Below are 16,284 nucleotides of genomic sequence, written 5' to 3' on the forward strand. Positions count from 1 at the left end.
AAGTCAGACTGTTCTACACAGTGCATCATCATATCCATAAGACATAAATTCAAGGGATCCAGCCTACAGCATTTATTTAAAAATGTAGTGTGTGGTGCCACGACCCCCCTCCTTAGATTATCTTTGGCTGTTTAAGGTCAGGAGGCACCTTTTTAGCAGCCTATTCTGCTGTACCAGTAGGAGACTGGGTCATGAGAAGACAGAAATTAACTAATCTGGTGAAGGAAGAAAGGAATTCCAAGGAATCAATGGGATTGCTGAGGACTACCAGAGCTGCTGCTTTGCATTTTACTTGAGCTGAGAGGTAGTTTCCTTTTCCTGTGTCGAGTGCTCAGCTTTGTGGGCAGCCAGGCAAATGTATGACACTGATTTCGGGTGATGAAGTGTGGGAGTCTAGAGTGGCAAATTGAGAGTCCTGGGAAGAGACCAAGGCCAGAGGGGAAGACATTAGTAAGCAGAGAGGGCTACAAAACCACATGATATAAAACCCTGGGAAGGGCTTTAATGAGAGGGCTAACGTGAACTGGAGGACAGCAGAGCAGCATTTCTAGACATCTAAGGGAATACAGGGAGCTGTGTAGGTTGGGAGTATTACAGCCAAAGAGGCCTTTGAGGCAAAGATTTCTTCTTAGAGCAAGAAGCAGGAAGCATTTGCAACACTAGGACAGTCCCTAAAGGATACCAGAAAGGAGGATACTGTCAAAGTAACAGAGGACAAAGAGCAAGTTTGAGTATTCAGAACCATGGTGTCACTCAGTAAGCTGCAAAAGGAAACCTGTAGCAGCAGATTCCCAAAAGCTTGCAAAAAGATATGACTTTTGTCCATGGCACAACACCAGGTAAGCTGCAAGAAAATTCTAATTGTATTATAGTAATACTCTGGTGCTCTGATTTAAGACTCTAGTAGTCCAGATGGACTTAAAAATGAGATTATGCCTTTCCTGGTTTATATACTGTCACTGGTTTATATACTATCACATGATAATCTCTATCATGTATTCCTAGCCCCTACACTGTGGTACAGACTAACAGACTTTTTTGGGTTTAGACTATTCAGCTTTTTCCACTCAGCACCATTTCTGGACCATTTCCATTGCTCTCCTTTGCACTTTCTGCAATCAGCTCAATCTCCCTGAACTACAGTGGCCAAAACTGCAGAGATTACTTCAAATGAAGCCTTGACAACATAGACAACAGTGGGAGATGGTTTCCTGTTTGTCACAAGCTGCACTTCTGTTTGTTCACCTCATTAGAGCACTTTCATTTTTTACTGCAGCATGACCACACTCATTCATATTGAGCTGACATTCCTAGATCTTCTTCTCAGAACTGCTGTTGTGCTGGTTGCTCCCCAGTTGTTCTTGTTGTCCATGATGAAGCCTACAAAAACCCAGAGCTCCATTTGTCCGTTCTGGATGGTGCTTTGCTTCCCATCCCTCTACCTCATTTGTCAAGATTGTTTTGCATTCTCCTGTTCTCCAAAGTTCTTGTTCTTCACAGTGTCCTTTGCTAATTTAATAAGCGTTCCCTGCTCTTGTTTCCTTTTTTTAAAAAAGATATTAATGAAAATACCGTGTGCTGCCAGACACAAAACAGATGGCTTCAGACTTCATTTGATATGTACTGCCTGTTTGACAGTGAAACATTTATAACTGCTCTTAGTCTGGTTTTCCAACCAGCTGTACACTGTTCTAATAGCAGGTTCTTCAAAGCCATGCTTCTTTGCTTGGTTTATGAAAGTGTCAGGTGATACAAAGGCAAAAGCTGAAGTAAAATCAATATCTAAGACCTACTGTAGAAGGAAATTAGATTGATTTGATGTGATTTGTTCTTGTCAAATCAGTACTCATTGTTCTTCATCTGTTTGTTGTCTTCTGGGTGCTAGAAAATAGTTTATCCAATAACCACTTCCAGTAATTTTCCAGGAGTTGAAATTAATTTGTCTGGTCTCTGATTCTTGGTTCCTCCTGTCTGTCCTTCCCTTTTTGTTGTAGGTGCTAGATTTGCCTTTCCCAGTGTGCAGTAACACATGCTGCCATCCCTGGCTTCTGTGCTGCTGGTGCCAAGTGGGCTTCAGCTGCTTTACCTGTCATGGCAGAAGACTTTTAGGTCTTGCCAGTTGGAATATGTCTGACTTATTTAGACACTGTCTGACCTCTTTTTCTTGAAACCAGTATTCTTACCCTTGGACTGCTTATGCTGGTCATCTTAAACAAGGCACTTTTGAGCAAAAACTGAAGGAAAAAATATCAAACATGTTTGATATTTGACATCATCAGCTCAATGTCTGCTTCTCTTTGTGAAACCCAGCTCTTTCTTTGGCTCACCTGTTGCTATTAGTGCATACACTTCACGCCCATTGTTTGTTGCATCACTTACATCTTCATGTTGGCCCTCCACGCTTATACTGCTCTGTCATACTTACTAATGTGACCTAGTTCCACTTTCTGTGAGCTTCCTCTGCACTTTTGAGACTAATGAGGAGCTTATGACTTACCCAGCTGATATCTTACTATCTTCCCTCTGTACTTGTGCTAAGTTGCCCCACAAGAGAGGCTCACAGTAGTTACGTGGCTCTCATACAACTTCCCGAATGTTCTTTCTGCCTTGGATTTCTTCCTCTGGGCTTGTGTGTACTAACACTGTGAGTTAGCTGAAGTCTGTCTCAAAGTCCACAGTTTTGTCCTTGTGGGGTTTTGTTCTCTGCCTCCTTTTCTAGAAATCATGACTTCTAATACTTCAAGATCACTCTCACACCAGTTGCTTGTCACCATCACCTGCAAAATCAGTTCCCCTGTTTTAATGAGAATAAAAATTTTCAGAGAATATGGCCAGGAAGAAGCTAGACAGATGGCAGCTGCAGTCATTTCAGGGAAGGGCATTGACAGAGTACCAGAATAGAGCCAGACAGAGAGGACCCTGCATATTTAGCACTTAAAATTACTTGCCTGTGAACTTGTTTCCAGGAGATGTGGCTAATAGTAGTGGAAATATTTATGTTATTTGTGTAAAACATGACCAGTAAAAGTGTGTTATTAAAATACTTTCTCTGTTCTGTTTGTCTGTGTTAGGATGGTTTTATGGTCTTTGCACAGTAAGAAGTCTTAGGCCTTAGCATACAGTTAATCTTCTTTATTCAGTTATGCATTGACAATAAAATGTGTTTTTAAACACAGAGATTCAGGCCAAGCAGAGCTGATTTGTCTTCATTGCATCCATCAATGAGCCAGACCCTCCAACCTCTAAATGGCCAACCAAGACACATCTGGCCTTCAAGACCAGATTAATCTTTTCCAGACAGCTTTTCCCAGTGCATGGTGTGCACTGCTCCTGGTAATATCTCACTCTAGCTGCATTTGTTCTAGAAAAGCTTTCTTATGCAAAACTCCAAGCCAAAAACTACCTTTCTGGAGCTGCTTATCTTCTCTTCTTTGCTGCCATCCCGCCCAAGCTGACCCTCATCCATCCTGGGAGTGCCCTTGGGTGCCTGCCCCTGTGCCGTTCTGGAAAAGCTTCCCTGAGTGGGGTGAAGGCAAGTTGGCTTTTGGGTGTTTTTTGTGGCCCTGGCATGTTCCTGCTGGTATCAGAGATTCACCAGCAGGGTGTCTGGTAACTGCTGAGAGTTATTTTAATAACATTATTGATTTCATTACTTCACTGTAGTTTTGCTTCATTACATCAAGTCTTGGCATTAGGGGTGAAGTAGCAGCTAGTTAATGCAGTATAAATCGTGTTTCTTTCTGGGGCATCCTGAGCTAAAGAGAGCTCCCATGGATATCTGCCCAGGAGCTGGGGTGGCTGCTAAAGGAGTTGATGACTTTAATGCTCCAAACAACCATGTGAACCCAACTTAGTAACGGATTCCTCTTGATATAATCATATAAAAAGAAAACAACTCTTCCACTATTGTAGAAGAGCTATGATGATACATCCACCGCTGGTATCCTTGCAAGCAGTCTGATTTCTGTTCTTTGTCTAGCAATTGTTGATGTGACAAGCCCTCCAATGGTTGATCTTTGAGACATAGGAAGCTCCTTGGGAAAGTGCAGAGACCTTCACACCTTAGGGAGAATCACAGTGTTAATGCTGCACATTCTCCTACTTGGATGGGTCTCAAAAAAACAGTTTCTCATGAAAAAGAAAAAAAGCCTAAATTTACAAAATGCTGTCACAGTGCATCCTTCTTTTATGATCTAATTAATTCAGAATCAATTCTCATCAGTCAGAGAACACTCCTGGTAATGCTCTTGTTCTTTGGATCAGACTGTACAATGCTTAAAAACACTGAAAAGAAGGTAGGAAGATTTGAAAGGCTTCCGTGTAAAGACATGGATGGGTAACATATTTATTTTCTAAATACATACCTAGAGGCTTAGACAACTGATGTATTTGTATCAGCCTACTCTTATTAAAAGAAATCACAATACTGGAAGCAGAGAACCCCCTGAACCTATAGCTCATCTCCCCTGAAGTAAAATCAAAAGTAGTGGTGCCAACTCATAGTTTCTTAAAATAAAGCATTTATTAAAAGTAACTCACCTGAGGGAAAAGCATGTTGCAACAAATAGCCTTTCCACTGCTCCTCTGAGAACAACCAGTGGCCCAAACCCCTGCACCTACTCCCCACTCCTCAGATCTCCTGCTTTGCCAGGAGAGGACTGAAAGCCACAGATTAGTGCCAGGACTCATCCTGCTATTAACATGTTTGCAGAAGTAGCTGGAAGAACAATTTACCCCACCTATCCCTACTGTTATTTTTCTTCCAATAATTCAGTTCGTGTCCATCCTGAAGAATTAGTTCACCAAAGAGCTTACCTTGTAGAAAACTGAAGAATGTTAGAGAGAAAATAAGTCCTAGTTTACAAATATAAGAACAAACATCTCATAATATGCAATATGAGTTCCAAATTTACATTTAGAACCTTTCAAACTAAACCATGAAGGTGAGGCCTGACTTCAGTAACATTGCTTTGCTTAGAGTGAAAAAACAGCATGGAAAAAACCTAACTGAAATTGCATTTGAAAATGCTTTCATAAAAATAAGAATCATAAGAAGTGATCTGGAATATAAACCAAATTTTGCAATAGTACTTTACAAATTGTCTGGATTTTGAAAGGATGCAGAGTGCATGCCAAGATCAGCTGCCTGCCCAGATGATGTTATAATAAATGGCATTATGTTTTTCATCCCCAGCACAATGTCCAGCCATACAGTACTTTTATTTATTACGTGAGTGTTCAGCTGCAATGACAGCTGAAGTGTGGAAGGGAATGGCTTCAAGAACATGGGAAGAGTCCCATAAGGTTAAGGGAGTAAAATGGGGAAAGGCACTTTAAAGTACAGGTGGTGATGTAAATTATTAAACATTTGAAATGTTTACCCTTGGTAATTTTAATCACATTGTGAAAGCAGTCACTCATACTTTTGTGAGCCACTTGATTTACTGGAAGCTTTGTGCCATCAGTTGCAGCTCAGGAGTCAGCCCTGCACTCAGGGTGCAGCAGCACACTGAGCTGGCTCAGAGTCATCACTGCCAGACACCCACCACCACAAAAATAGCAGAAATCATCCAAAATGGGTCACCATTGCCCAGAAGCATTGAAGTTGACCCATGAATTCTATGTGGACACCAGAGAGCATCCTCAAAGCCATCCCTGCCTCCAAGGGAGATATGGTCACCTGCAGAGTCATGCTGGGCTGAAGGCTAGGGGTTGGTGTCTGGGTCTTTGCTTTGTGCAGGGAAAGAGCTGAGCATGTCCCAGTGTGCAGCATCTCTGACTCTTTCCAGAGATGCCTGCTGGGGTCTGTCCACCTCCTGGGTTTGCTGCTCCAGGGCCAGGGCCATGGATGTGTTCCCTCAGCCTCCAAGGACATGTGGACCATGGTGAGATGGCCTGGGAATGAAGCTGGTTTTGATGTATCCTATGAAAATTGTGCCTACAGAGAGCTGGAAGGGCACCTTAGGGTGCTTTATGCAAGAAGAATATTGTCAGACCCAACTGCTTTACAGATTTGATAACATTTCCCTCCACAGTGATTCCACCTCTTGCTGTTCTTCAAGCACTGACTTATTTTGCCACTGCATTTGAAGATTTCACTTGTCTTTTTTATCTAAAAATAACTACATTATTTTTCTTAATGCTGTTTCTTACCAAAAAAAAAGAGTTGTTGACTCAACTCTTATATCATTAGTAAATGCTACCAAAAGTCATCCATAGTACATCACAATGAAAATAGAGGTGATCTAGGCAAAAAGGGTTGTGACAAGCAGGTGATATTTCAGTGTGATTAAAGCATGAACAGATCTAATACCTGTCAAATGACTGGATCTCATTTATGAAAGGCAAGATTTGGGTGTCCTGTCAGAGCCAATGACAAAACTTTCCTCACACATTTATTTTTTTTCTTCTTTTTCCCCTTAATTTTTCCTTAATTACCCTTAGCTGGATTTCCTGAAACTTCGTGCTGGATCTTTTGCTGGGAGTTTTGTCTTTGTCATTATTGAGATAGGTTCTGATCTTAAATGTTCATATTTTAACTACTCACTCTGCCTGAATCCAATTTCAGCTGTTAACAGAGGTATGTAGTGGCAGTAAATGCAGTACACTTGATGGAGCAGCTTTTTGCCTTTTTCCTGAAGCAAATTTAGCAGATCCATAGGCTGAAGGATTTCCCCTTTTTTCTGTCATCAGAGTACTCTACAAGGAAATCTTTCCCTTCCATTGGACTTCCCACTGAGGTCCATGCTCCCATTTCTGTTCCATGAGGGGTGACCGTAAGGTGATGAAAAAGGTGGCATGACTGGGCACCACTATCTCTCAACAACTTCCTGCCCACACACCAAATTCCCCTTGTTGTCAGTCAGTGCAATTACCATGATACAAACATTGTCCTGAATGCTATTAAAAATGCAAATAATGTCCATCCAGCCTGAAAAATGGCAAATAAGCAGTTTCTTTGCAGCCCACTTCCTCCTGGCCCCAGCATGTGTTGTGCAGATGATGCTCTGCTGTGACATGTTTGTGAGTTCTCAAAGTTGCATCTATTTTTTCTTAATCTAAACAATGAAGCTGCAGACTTAGAACATAACAGCCATTTAGAAACTATGACTTTCCCTAACTGTCTGTAACAGTTTCAAGATAAGTCATTTAAAAAAGAATTACTTTAAACTGAGTCTGCTTTAAACCAGACCTTTGTACTTCTTGTTTTTACTTTTATCTTGGCACAGATGCTTACCCTCTCTTCAGCTTCTTTGTAGAGTTCATTATGCAAAGGCAAAGAAGCTACACTAACATTGTAATTTTGTTTGGCAAGGTGAGCCACAAAACATATGCTGTGTCATGCCTTTTTATTACTGTGCAAGAATTGCCAAAGCAGCCTAAAGGAGGAATCAAGGACACGATCGTTGTGAGGAAAAGAGGAAACAGTCCAGTTTTACAACACTCAGGCTTGTAACCACTTGCGGTAGATAGTTTCAGAACTGGTTTAATTTTAAATTATTTCTCACCAACTGACAACAGCTTTGAAGTGAGTGGTGTTTAACAGCACCACTTTCTGATCCACATTGAGTCATTTTTCAGTGCCTGGAGATCCAAGCCCTACCTGCGAAGTGGGCGCTGTGTAGGCTGGGACTGCCCCTCCTCTCCCTGCACAAGGAGATGGCAGATCTAAAGAGAAAGAAAGCCTTCCTGAGCAGGCACTGACATCCCTTTTCCACCACAGGGAGGATGGCATGTCGCACCTTATTCTGATCATGCTCTAAGAGCAAAACCTGCACTTCCCAGTCTAGACAACCTGTAATCAGGCAAGGGAAGAGCAGGCAAAGGGAACAATTAATGGGTGTGATCTCAGCCTCTTGCAGCTGAGAAAACCTCCAAGGACTGGTTTTATGAGAGGGCATCTGTGGGAGCATAGAGGAGTATCCCCCATACCCATGTCTCCTCTGGGGGTCACCCAATGCCATGAGTGCCCCCGTCCTGCTCCCTTGCCATACAGTGCTTTCGCTTGAAGGGGATCAAGGAAATCATGTGGCTGGAAAATAACCCAGAAGGTAAATTATTTTTAACTTTGTCCCAGATGTGAACCTCCATGCAGCCCCTGAACAGGGCTGGGCATGAGCAAGAAGTTTGAGAGGGGAAGAAGGAAGGTAGTTTTCACTATAACAAAATGTCCCATTGCAATATCTCCCAAGTACTTTGGTTGCAATTCCTCCAAGCCCATCCGAAACTTCAGAAACAGTTTGCAAGAAGCAGCTGTGTGGAAGGAGGCCTGGTGCCCCCAATGGCAGTAAACCCCAGGCACAACCACTGGCTGCCTACCTATCCCACAGCTGCTGCCTGTACTCCACCAAGGGTAAGTAGGGGTGGCAGGAAAGGACAGGGCAGCAGCAAAGGGCACAACTCCCTTCACCGCTCATTCCCAGATTCAGTGAAGCTTTGGAGGGCAGAGGGAGGAAAAGAGGAAGGGATATTCATATTACAGCATACAAAAGAGGTAATGAAAGTGTGGCAATGCCAGTCACTTGGCTGTGTGCCACGGAATCATAGGGGCAGCCTCACCCTTTTTGTTGAAGCCAGGATGTTCGTTGTGTTGGGAGAAGCAGGAACCACCCCTGCCAGAACCCCCCCACCTCCAGCCACTGCAGGCTGGCACAGGACAGGGGGTTTGATAGAGGGAGATGTGATGGGGGACGTCTCTGTGGGTCGCTGCTGATCTGTTGACACAGGCTGAGTCAGGCTCAACGAGATAATTCTATGAGCTGGGAAATCATCCAAAAAGGAGAAGTGGAGATGTTTGCCTCCCCAGTCAGTTTGCTCACCATTACTGTTTTCCTACTTCCCTGTTCTAAGGAAAAACACTTACTGTATGTCAGTGTTCAAAGAAGTGATAACCAGCTTGGGGCAAACGCCTATGGGAAAGGGACAAGGTAAGAATGCCTTGAGAAATGCCCCAGCACAGGCTGGCTCCCACCCTGCCAATAGCCAGCCCTCCCTAGTTAAAAGCAATGGTGCCTGTGAAGTGCAGATATGCAGGGAGCAATGGATAGGTTTGCAAGTCAGAGCTCAGAGGAGAGCAGAGCCACACCAGTGTGCTGGGAATAAGAGACAGGTTTCTTCAGAGATGCAAACGAAACCTCGCTGTCCCACTTAGAGCTGCTCTCAACACCACATATGGCAGGTGTCTGAACCAAGGCGGTGACACTAAACATGTCCCTTCAAAAGACAAAACGCAGAAGTATCTTTCCAGCTATCAGTTTTTCATAACTCAGACAAAATGCCAGAGAGGCTTCTTTGATTGGCCTGCCCTTCTTCTCCCAGGGGAGGACACAGAAGGGACACTGGCCCCTGGGACAGAAGATGTGCTGCATGGAACACCCGTTCTCAGCACATTTGCTCTGACAGCCACCCTGGTCTCCGTGGATTTTGGAAAAAAGTGACTATTGCGGAAATCTGTCACTTAAATTTAATATCCTGTTGTCTGTGAGGATGCAGTCCTTTTGGGAAATTCAGTCCTGGCCGCTAAAAATAAAGCAGCCATGTGGAAACAGTGAGACAAACAGCTCTGCCCCTGTGCACCCAAGCTGGCAGGCCTGGAGTCCTCAAAGTCCAGTTGTACTCAGCCCAGATCAAGTCCATTCCCCACAGGAGAGCTGTTCTGGAAGCTACTTGGAAATGCATCCCAGCAGAACAGTATCACCCACAGCATTTACCTGCGGTTGATGTGGAGTTACAGTGACATGAGACTTCCCTATGCTGCACCAGGCTATTTTAAATTCGAGGCAGGCATAAGGCATGTGACAGTACATGTTGTTCATGTGGGGAAACTCTTTCATTAATATTCATGCCTTGGGACTGGCCTAGGGTAGACAGTTTTTTAAGCATGCAACACATTTAAAATGCAGGGCTGTTTTTAATGCCTGGAACATTGATGCACCTAAATTCATTGGTTCACCTGAAATCAAACCTTCACAGAGACCCCATTTCCTCTGAGCACCAACAGACTTACTTGTACGTGTAGAAATATTCTTATCTTCAGTCACCAAAGGCTAATCTCTCTCAGAGTGAAAGAAAAAGTAAAACCTCAAGAAGCTGCAGGATGTGTGGGAGTTAATTTTATATCTAAACAGTTATTTGAACCAACACAGTGGTATGAAAACACATCAACACCCTCCTTTTGCTCAGAAATGCAGTTTAGAGGGTTTAAAGGACACGTGGGTCTCCAGGCCACACTGTCAGTAATTTATACAGGGTTGGCCACAGAAGTGACACATGTCCCCAATGGCCTGCACTGCTGCTGCACCCCTGGCTGAAGTGGGAGGCTGCAGCGCCCAAACTGCAGCAGAGCAGCTGGCTCCTGCAGCAGCACAGCTGCCCGCTGGCTGGCCTGGCGGGGCTGCTGCAGGTGTGTGCAGCCTGAATGCAGGCACTGCAAGCACTCGGGGCAGGCAGCCGGGGCAGGAGCTGCCTGCCCCTCATGCCAAGTTGTCTCTGCCTGTGAGTCACAGCCCTGACTCATGAGCTGCTGTGGATTAAGCTGTAATTTGAAGATGTTGCCGCCTACATCTGTCTGCACTGCTCCTCTCCCGGAGGTGGCAGAAACAAACATTCATACAGTCATCTCAAAAATTCAGCCAGACATGCTAGTTCAAACCCCAGGTGAGGGCAGGTTAGGGTGAGTGAGCAGGCAAGCACACACCTTGCAGCAATAAACCCGGGGAAGGAGGTTTCCATCTCACTCAGGGGCTGGAAGATTGCTGCTGCTTCTGCCTGCCAGCTCCCTGCCATGGCTCTCACAGGCTTCTGCCGTGGCTCTCTCATCTGCCCCTGGCCAAACTCCTTGCCTGGCCTCAGCACTTCATGGAAAGGTCTCTCTGCTCACCCCACACACCACTGGGGTCCTCTAGTACCTAAAAAAGGGGCAGGTGTTTGTCAAATGAATGTGTTAATGCTCCAAGAATCATGAGCACCAGTTCTCATGCTATTTGCATTGCCTTGGAAAATTAGTTATATTGGGACCCAAGAGCTAGAAACATTTGTACTGACGTATATTTAGCTGAAATAGCCAATTAAACTAAAATTGCTTTGATTTAAGTGAAAATTCAGACAAGTGGTAGTACCCAGGATAAGATTGATCAGGATTATTTGTGAACTCCCAGGCACATTTCTGCTGGAAGAGCCAAAATTCTGTACCATGTGCTTATTCTGGCTCTCAATTTTTTTTCCCCTGGCATTAAACCACCTGTTGGAAGACAAACCGTGCCTTATCCAGCATAAAGGCAGCCAGCACACTTGTCAACAATTTCTGAACAAATGGAAGCATGCATTTGTACAGGATCAGCACTTTGCACCAGGAAGCCACCGTGTTTGTGACATTTCGTTGGAAGCCATAAAGCCAGTTTTTTTTTCTTCTATCAGCAGCTCACGTGTGCAAAGCTTTAACTAAAATGGCCCTTTGATTACCGCAGCACAACCCCTTCCCACAGGCCAGTCCTCGGCTTTGGGTTAGTCATTGCTTTTGGTTTACACACAGGAATTGTATTTGATGCTGGAGCAGATAAGCAATGCATCTGCTCAGTCATATTTCCCCAGCGTCTCTTCCTTTGTTCTTTTGCCTTTTATCTGCCGAGTTCTCTCTGCAGAGATCCCTGCCCTTGCCCTGCCGCTTTTCCCTTCTTTTCTAAGCTCGCCTTCGCCCACCTCTGCTTCTGCAGGGAAACAACCAGCCACTCGCATTCGGCAATGCCCTCGCTATTTACTGATGTCGGTTCCCCCACTCAGAATTAATTTCCCTTTTGTTCGCCTTAGCCGGAGAGGTCCGTGAAATTTGCAAGTTTCGGCCGATGAGAAGCGGGAGGAGAGACGCCGCGCATCCCGTCCCGCGGCGCTCCCGCTGGGCAGGGTGTGCCGCGGGGAGCCGCCGCCCGGGCTGCGCGCCGGCCTGCCGCTGCACAGCCCCGTCCGTGCCACAAAAGCCATGCTGGCAGCTCCCGGCGCACCGCGAGCGCTGAGTAAAGCCGCTCGTGTCCTCGGGGGACAGGGCGAGAAGGGGCTGGTGCCCAGGGCAGCCGCAGCGCTCCCCTGGCTGACTCAGCCAGAGCTGCCCCCGCAGGTCCCCGCACGGGGAGGGCCCCCAGCCCTTCCGTGAGCACAGGGAAGCTTCCTTGGCACACAGGCACGCCCCACGGCATGTAGGTCTGGTGCCTTCAGGAGTAGCCCCGGGATGGGCCCGAGCGGGACAAGATGAGGCAGGCAGGGAAAGAGATGCTCCTGCCCATGCTGTGCACAGCAGGTATCCCAGCTGGAACACATTGGCTTGCTGGAGTAGTCTGCAAAAGAAATTGCTATAGGCATGAATATTTAAATTTCCTTCCAATGGGTATCAAGCCAAATTCCACATCTCAGTTCCAGGGTGAATCAGGATGATCAGACACGCTGCTTCACAGAACAGAAACGTAGAGGTAAGACCAAATCCCAATGCCTTCCTCCAGAGGGGATGAATTGCCTGGCTAATTAATTCAGACGAAAGGGAGGGAGGAATCGTAGCCCTGCAGGCTATTGGGTTTTTCATCTTTGCTTGGAGGGCTTACCTGGCAAGGCTGTTCCCTGAGGTCAGCAAGTTAAAGAACAGTGTCTGTTGAACAGACAACCTGTGACTCTTTTGCAAAGCTCCTCTGCTAGGTTAACATGACCTGTCAAATACTGCTATTCCCCTGGGAATATGTGCTCTGAACATGGGGCAGGAAAGAAAGAGGCAGGTACACCTTCCCACCTTCTGGGATCTGCTTTAAAAAAGACAGGGAAGTGTGTTTAAATTCCCTTTTATTTTTCTCTGGGTCAGCTAGACTTGTCCTGGGCCCTAGCTGGATGACACCAGCCAGATTGTATGCCTGGATAGTGCATCCTGGGACAAGGGGTACTGTACCCCAGTGCAGTGCTCCAGCATTGCCCAGCACCTCCATCCCACCTGGCAGGACTGCACTGCTGCAGCTGTGCACATTAGCACCAGGGCAGGCTTTCCAGAGCAGCCTTCTCCATGCCACAGTTTGCTTTGGTTGTGCCCTAGCCCGGCAGCCCTGCCACAGGCAGCAGAAGCGTGATGCACAAACAGGCTGCAGCAAGCCACCCCTGACACTAGATCCAATGCCTGGAGAAAAGTGTCCTAATCCTGCCAGGTTTGCTCCTTACTGGCACCCACGTGAGCTAATCCTTCCCAGCGTGTACCCAACCCTCCCATTTCCTTCCCTGGGAAAGCTGTCAGCCTTCTTACCTGGCAGCATTGCACTGGGCGGCTGAGCTGCCACCCATGGGGAGAGCATGACCTGGGCTTTCAGGCTGCAGAGACAGCACTGAGAGCTGGCTCACATCTCAGCAGCTTCCTCTGCAAACCTAACAGCCGCTCACAGCAAAGAAACAGAAAGCAAACCAGAAAAATGAGGCGTCTGCAGAAATGCTTTATTGGTAGACTGCTGCTGGGTACGGCTGGTTCTGCAGGGGCTCCCCGTTCCCGTCGGGATCTACCTTTGCTGCCGTTTGCAGCCTCCTCAAGCTGCCTCTCCAGCAAGAAAGCACACAGTGATCATGGCAGTGGTCCCTGGAGGTATTACTGCACGATGGGAAAAGCAGCTACAACAGCGGCTGGGCGTGATGCTGAAGAAGTCATCTTCCTACTGTGTCCTTAATACAAACACTATGGAAAATGAATCAGCCCTCTTTGGGCTTTTTTCCAGAGGCCCCTCTGACTAATTTTGTCCAAAACAGCCAGGCTGACCCTGCACAGCAATATGACGGTGGCAGACAGGACCTGCTCACGTTTGGGTGGAGGCAGGGAAAAACTGTTTAGCAGGCCTGCCCAAAAAAATCCTCAGGCTGACTCTGCCAAAAACCACACCAAACATATGGTAAATTAAATCGCTGGCAGGGAGCTGGCTTGGACGGCAGGAGTGTTTCAGCACTGTGGACTGCTTGTTAGCTGGCCTGAATTGTATTTATGCTGCTTTAAGCAGCTCCATATTTAAGGAAAAGAAGGCAAAGGAGAGGGCAATGCCAATTTTTTGGGTGTGCTTTTGATGCCTCCCCATGCACATTATTTTTCTGACTATGTTAGTATGGTCACAGTTCTTGTTCCATCCTGTGGCTAAGAGCACAACAGCATCACAGAAGGTTTCACCTCCTCCTATGGCAACAGCTTCCTGTGGAAAAGCAGACAGAAGGCCTTTTCTCTCTTGGAACAGGGACTCTGCCTATTTCACCATATGAATGTCGTGTACATTTCATGGAGTTGATGAAATCATGTACAGATGGGATCCATCTTAACAAAAGCTCTTATTCACAGGGCAGGTTTCTCTGTGGCGTATCTTGGGCATTATCCCAGCTTGCATAGCCATATAAACTAAATGCATCCACAGAGCCTGGCAAATTTCTGAGAGGATACCAGACACAGAGATGCTGTGCTCCTGCTGCTGTGAACAGCTTGACTTACTTTGCAGCAGTTTGGTTCCTCCGACAATCTGAGCCTCGGAGTCATGGCAATAAACACGCCTTTCCTCACATGACAGCCTTTAAAAAGATTCAGGTACCAGATACCATTTCCAGGATGCTGCCAGATGCTGTGGAGAAAGCATGGCAGAGCAGCAAGATCATAAGAAAGAGGTGCCTGATGTCTTCAGAAATTTGGTGGGCTGCCATAAGAATAACTGTGGTGGCTACAGCTACTGAATGAGGGTGAAAATAAAGCAAATAAATAAGAAAATAAATTTTCTTGAGTCTGGGGTATCATTTTTCCTCCTGGAGCTAGAGTGGTGGAGTGCCAGCGGCAGAGCTCCCCTCCCCACATTCAAGGGCAGCTTTCCACCACCCTTTGCATACTGCAGCTTGGAGCTCAACTGTTGCCCAGCCCTATCCCATCCTTTAGTTTCCCCCATCTCTCTGCAGGCTGTGGAATCCTGACTATTGCACTGGCAAGGGGCTTTTTCAAGAGAAGGCAGGAAGACAGATACCTTGGAGCTGCTGTCCTGCTACTGACTCCATGGGCACACCTTTCTGGGGCTGAGTGATCATCTAAGTCAATGGGATGACCAAATCCCACAGAATCTGTTTATTCAACAACCTGATCTGGACAAGGAAAATCAAAGTTTCAGAGCAAACTTTTGGGACAATCCAGCTCAAACATGGATCAATAAACCTTTCCCCCTGCTTTAAACTTTCTTGATGTGTATTCAGCACAGGACAAAAAACAACAACAAAAGGAAATATACAGAAGGATGACTTAGGAGAGTTTGGAAATTGCTTCCAATATGAAACACTCCTTTAGTAAAAGGCACAAAAAAGCATCAAAATTCCCTGCCTCTGATGTAAACAACAGAAAGAAAAAGTCATCTGGAAGGACAGGATGATTCATACTGAGGACCTGACTCCTAATATTCATCAGTGTTGAAACTGCCTCTGCAAGATGACTGCATGTGAAAATGAAATCCCAGCTTCTGCCACGAGAAGTATCATTAGCAGCAAAGTGGTGTGGTGAGACTCCAGTGGCACAACCCTTGCTCCGGTGAGTAATCATAAGTCATCCAACCAGTCCCAGCCAAAACAGCACTGTCATTCAGGTAAAACTGCTTTACATAAGGGCAGCTGCAGCAGACTGGAGCATGCTCAGGCTTTGCAGCCATCTTCGACAGCAAAACAGAAGGGTTTTTTCTTGGCCCTGAAAAAATTCCTGCTGAGGGCTTCCTTATAAAGATGCTGCTCAAGTTGGATGCTTGAAGAAGACTGGAAAATTGGCCAGTCTTTTCCCTTATGTTAATTGCCCTGAGCCAAGCGGTAAAAGGGCAAAAGAGGCCATGCTGACTTTATGCATTGTTAGGAGATACTATCCCCTGCACATTTGAATCTGTTTACTTAATCTTCCAGGCCTTTACCCATGAATATTAAATTCCTTGATCACTATGCATTAGGAGTCATCTTCACACCATCTGTTTGTATTTGTCATCTAACCCTTGTAAATAATAAAATGTACTTTGTTCTCAAGTTCATGGATCCTAGCAGGAGAGCAATTACTGTTGAGGAAAAGTACTGTGTGAAACTATTGGCAGTGACAGGACTCTTCTTTAGCCTCCCATCTTGCCACTACAGGATAATTAAATGAAAGCCAGGATCCGGCTCAAAGAGCGGTGCATGGTTTCTTTGAGGGGCCAGAAGAGATGATGGAGGGCTCTGCGTCTGTGAATGTGATGCAGGCGCTCCTGCCCGTGCTTCTAAAAGAAGGCAATGTCAGAAGAAAAGGCTGCA

General features: G+C 45.8%; 1 protein-coding gene across 1 annotated transcript in view; it reads left to right on the forward strand.

The window, feature by feature from the left end:
- The window catches only part of TOMM20 (translocase of outer mitochondrial membrane 20), a 174,461-nt gene extending 158,433 nt beyond the window's left edge, over window positions 1-16,028 (forward strand). The window contains exon 6 of the transcript XR_014954295.1: window positions 12,403-16,028. The gene's annotated coding sequence lies outside the window, so the exon portion shown is untranslated. The remainder of the gene's footprint in view (window positions 1-12,402) is intronic.
- Window positions 16,029-16,284: the final 256 nt, after the last annotated feature.

The sequence above is a fragment of the Lonchura striata genome, chromosome 3 (assembly GCF_050655825.1).
Source record: "Lonchura striata isolate lonStrDom1 chromosome 3, ASM5065582v1, whole genome shotgun sequence".
NCBI classification, from domain to species: domain Eukaryota; kingdom Metazoa; phylum Chordata; class Aves; order Passeriformes; family Estrildidae; genus Lonchura; species Lonchura striata.